Raw genomic sequence first — 5,000 nt, 5'->3', positions numbered from 1 at the left:
TCTCTCTCTCTCTCTCTCTCTCTCTCTCTCTCTCTCTCTCTCTCTCTCTCTCTCTCTCTCTCTCTCTCTCTCTCTCTCTCTCTCTCTCTCTTACTCTCTCTCACTCCCCCAGCTTCCCTCCCTCCCAGTATCTTAACGACCCGTGTACACCTTGAGCAAGCATCAGCCTCCCAACACCTGCGCACTCCCCCCCCACCCCATCCCCACCCCCCACCCTCCCCGAACCATGAACGTGACTGTTATTTTGGGCGTCGTTATCGCTGGTGTTATGGGCGGCCTTCCTTCAGCGGCGGAGGCGAGGGGCGCGCCGACAACAAGCGGCCACACGCGCGCCCATCAGCCTCTTTAGCGCAGGGGCGGCGGTCGTTAAGGCGGGGGTTGTATTAGCGGGGACAGCCCATTAAATTTGGCGTTATAACCTCCTTTCGGCTGCGGTCAGACTGCCGGTCGCGATAACGAGGGGGTCGTTAGAGAGGAGGGAGGGAGAGGGAGGGAGGGAGGGAGGGAGGGAGGGAGGGAGAGAGAGAGAGACAGACAGACACAGACAGACACAGACAGACAGAGAAAGAAAGAGAGAGAGAGAGAGAGAGAGAGAGAGAGAGAGAGAGAGAGAGAGAGAGAGAGAGAGAGAGAGAGAGAGAGAGAGAGAGAGAGAGAGAGAGGAGAGAAAGAGAAAAAGAGAAAGACAGACAAAGGAAAAAGAGGAGAAACAGGATGGTGGAAATTCTGTATGATAATTATAGAAACGGAGTGTAAGGATGCATAATAAGGAGACAGTTAAGCAAGGGTGGTCGTTATACAAAGGAGTGGCCACGTGAGGACGCGTGCTCTATCTTGAGTACTTGTGCTGTCTCGCGAGGTACTCCTGGTCCCTTGTACTCCTCACATCCCCTCCTCCTCCTCCTCTTCTTCTTTTTTCCTTCTCTTCCTCTTCCGCATGCCCTCCTTCTCTTCCTCCTTCCCTCCCCTTCCTCCTCCTATTTCGTATCCCCTCTTCTTCTTCCTCCTCCTCCTCCTCATCCTCCTCCTCCTCCTCCTCCTCCCTCCTCCTCCCTCCTCCTCCTCCTCCTCCTCCTCCTCCCCCCATACTCCTCCTCCTCCTCCTCCTTCCTCCTCCTCCTCCTCCTCTTTCCCCATCCCCCTCCTCCTCCTTCCCTCTTCTTCCTCCTCTTTCGTATCCCCTCCTCCTCCTCCTTCCGTCTTTCGTGTGCCCTCTTCCTCCTCCTCCTCCTCTTTCCCTCCCTTTCATCCTCCTCGTCGTCGTCCTCCCGTTCCATCTCCTTCCCTTTCTTCTCCCCCTCCTGCTCCACCCCCTACCCCAACCCCACGTCTCCACCCCCGCCCCCCTTCCTTTCACACACACTTTTCCTCCGGTCTCGTCTGGTCTGAAAATGCCCCCTCTTCCCCCCCTCCCTTTCCCGCCCCCCCCCTTCCCTGCCACTCCGCCCACACTTTCCTGTGCTCTTCCCACTTCGTATATCCTCCCATTTTTCTTCATTACTCTCGCTCTCTTTCTTGATGGCTGTTACCTCGGGAGAGTCTCGCGAGGCGCGTGAGAACTTGGGGCTGAAGGGGAATTCTTCCGTCGGTTTTCCTTTCTTCTGCCTGTGTCATCCCTTTATTCTCTTTTTTTCTATCTTGTTTCGTCTTTCTCTTTCGTTCGGCATTTCAAGGTTGGGTGTTTGTTTAAGGAGGCTCGAGCGTTCCCCCGAAAGGAGGGAGATAAATGTACTGGTTCGTGTTTTATCTGAGATATTCGCACGCGCGCGCAGATGGAGGCAGACGGACACGCACACACAAGCGCGGATACTCATGCAAACACGCACACGCACATACACGCAAACATACATATATACAAGCACGCATGAACGCACACACACACACACACACACACACACACACACACACACACACACACACACACACACACACACACACACACACACACACACACACACACATCCAAACATACTAATACACTTACAACGTTATCGATGGTCCTCTGATGCAGCAGGCTCGGGCGTCCATTTGTCTGTCTGCCGGAAACTGCCCGATGGATGGAGGGGGGGAGGGGGGGTGTGGGGGGGGGGGGGTGAGGCGAGGGAGGTTGATGAAGGGTAATGGGTAGAGAGGAGAGATAAATTGATAAGGGAAACTGAGCGATTATATAGAGAGACAGACAAAAGACAGGCAGACAGGCAGGCAGGCAGAGGATGTAGAGGAGAGATAGGGGAGAGAAGAGAGAGAGAGAGACAGACAGGGGATATATATATATATATATATATATATATAGAGAGAGAGAGAGAGAGAGAGAGAGAGAGAGAGAGAGAGAGAGAGAGAGAGAGAGAGAGAGAGAGAGAGAGAGAAGGAAAGAGTGAGAGAGGAAGGAAGAAAGAGAGAGAGAGAGAGAGAGAGAGCAGAGCTATAATTCCATGAAGGAGAGAGAGAGAAGAGCGAGTAAAGATGCTCATGGGATCCCGAACGAAGACGAATAATGCATTCGGGAAATTGAAAAAGGAAATGAAGCAGCTTTTTGAGAAAGAGGAAGAGGAAAAGGGAGACAGAGAAGGAGACACGGAAAGAACGATGAACGGAAGAGAATTGGGAGGAAAGGGAGATAAAGAAATAGATGAAATAAAATAAAATAAATGAAATAAGTGAGTTTTAAAACATAAGGAAGAGAACAGTTGACAGGTATACAGAGAGAGAGAGGGAGAGAGAGAGAGAGAGAGAGAGAGAGAGAGAGAGAGAGAGAGAGAGAGAGAGAGAGAGAGAGAGAGAGAGAGAGAGAGAGAGAGAGAGAGAGAGAGAGCGAGAGCGAGAGAGCGCAACACAACCGTACTCCCGCCCACCAATCACGCCCATCTCCAGCCCCCTCCCCCCCTCCCTCCTCCGCCCCGCTCACGGCCCGCAGACAACCACGCGATAGGATCCAGAAGATCATATCCTGGGTTAATCCTCCAGGTGCTTGGCCTGATCGCACACAGGTCACGTGACCCTGTGCCATCCCCTGTGTCCTTCCCTTTATTTCGCTCATCGCCCAGATCAGGACTGCGAAATAGGATGATAGGAAACCAGGAAATTTTTGGAATGTTTAGTCAATTGTTTTTTCGACTGAATTAGAATATGTATGTGTGCGTGTGTGTATGTATGTGTGTGTACGTGTGTGTGTGTGTGTGTGTGTGTGTGTGTGTGTGTGTGTGTGTGTGTGTGTGTGTGCGCGCGCGCGCGTGTGTGTGTGTGTGTGTGTGTGTATGTGTGTGTGTGTGTGTGTGTGTGTGTGTGTGTGTGTGTGTGTGTGTGTGTGTGTGTGAGTGCGAGTGCATGTTTGTGCATGTGTGATATTTCGTTGTGAACCAGATGGACTGTAAAGACATCCTCTCCCCACCTCCCTCTTTCTCCTCCTCCATCTTCTCGGCCAAACGCAAGGCGACACTTCACCTAGGCCTCAGCTGATCCTGCCAGAGAGCACCTGACACCTATCCACACTCACCTATCCAATCCCCTTCCCCTTTCTCTCCTCCTCCTGATAGTCCGGGATAGTTTATGTTTGTTTGTACACCCTCTCTTCGTTTTCAGTTCTCGCCGTGTAAGGAAAGGACTACTCGAAGTCGGAAAGGAAGTGTAAGAAAAGAAATGTGAAAGCGAATGGGGGATAGAGAAGCCACGTATGATAAAAAAAAATTATTAAAGTTTGGTTGTTCAGCTTGTATCATTTGAAGTTGTTAAGGCTTGGTTGTTCAGCTTGTATCATTTGAAGTTGTTAAGGCTTGGTTGTTCAGCTTGTATTATTTGAAGTTGTTAAGGCTTGGTTGTTTAGCTTGTATTATTTGAAGTTGTTAAGGCTTGGTTGTTCAGTGCAAAGAAGGGGTGTTTTTCCAGCTGTGGAAAAGACAGAGAAATCGTATCTGGCTGTTTTTGGTAAGAAGCTCCGGATTAACCGACGGACAGACGCGTACTTAGCCACACGAACACGCGAACGAATGAAAAGAATATTTAAAAGAGAGAGAGAGAAAGAGAGAGAGACAGACAAACAGACAGACAGACAGACAGACAGACAGACAGACAGAGAGAGAGAGAGAGGGAGAGAGAGAGAGAGAGAGAGAGAGAGAGAGAGAGAGAGAGAGAGAGAGAGAGAGAGAGAGAAAGAAAGAAAGAAAGGAAGAGAGGGGGGAGAGAGATCAAGGAGAGCGACAATCGAAGAAAAAAAAACATAAACCTATAAATATAAATAAGAAACGAGAAGAACGGACACAGACACAAGCGATAAACGAGACAAAAAAAAAAGCGAGAGAGACGCATCCGAAGACGCGCTGAGATGAGGCCCAACGCGGTGCCTTCGAACCGACCCTCTCCCTCGCCGTGGATGTGGTCGCGGAGTTGGAGTGGATGTGGTCGCGGAGTTGGAGTGGATGTGGTCGCGGGGGGAGAGGGGGGAGGGGGGGCGGGGGACAGGCGGCCGGTGTCGTGAGGATTACGGGCGGATCCACATTTTTTCCTCAGGACGGCATCTCCGGATCCTGAGGAAGGAGCAGATGGGGCGGTTTGAGGGACTCGCTCGGAAGAATTGGAATTGGAGGAAAGCGAAGGATTTTTTTTTTTTTTTTTTTTATGAGTTGGACGCGTCATCCTGTGTATTTCTGCTTTGAGGAATTTCCTTAATGTACAACTATGTATACGTCAGATATGGTTTATGTACGTTAGATGTACACCATGAAATACAGCAAAATATGACTTATGTACTTACGATCTACACCATGAAATACAGCAAAATATGACTTATGTACTTAAAATATACACCATGAAATGCAGCAAAATATGACTTACGTCCTTAAGATGTACACCAATGAATACATCAAAACAGACATGTCGTTTCTTCCGTCCGTATGACGCGAGCAGACGAGAGGAATTCCTGTCGGAGTCCGGCGCGCTCGGGGAGGTTTCACGAGTCCGAGGCCGTGTCCAGAGGTAATCCCATTAGCAGTACATTACTCGAGGGT

General features: G+C 50.2%; 1 protein-coding gene across 2 annotated transcripts in view; it reads left to right on the top strand.

Moving 5' to 3' along the window:
- The window catches only part of Ent2 (Equilibrative nucleoside transporter 2), a 480,097-nt gene that overhangs the window by 447,352 nt on the left and 27,745 nt on the right, over positions 1-5,000 (top strand). The window lies entirely within an intron of this gene.

This window comes from Penaeus vannamei, chromosome 34 (genome assembly GCF_042767895.1).
Source record: "Penaeus vannamei isolate JL-2024 chromosome 34, ASM4276789v1, whole genome shotgun sequence".
In the NCBI taxonomy this organism is placed as follows: Eukaryota; Metazoa; Arthropoda; class Malacostraca; order Decapoda; family Penaeidae; genus Penaeus; species Penaeus vannamei.
Note: the sequence above shows the minus strand (reverse complement) of the source record. Positions and strands in the feature narration are given on the sequence as shown.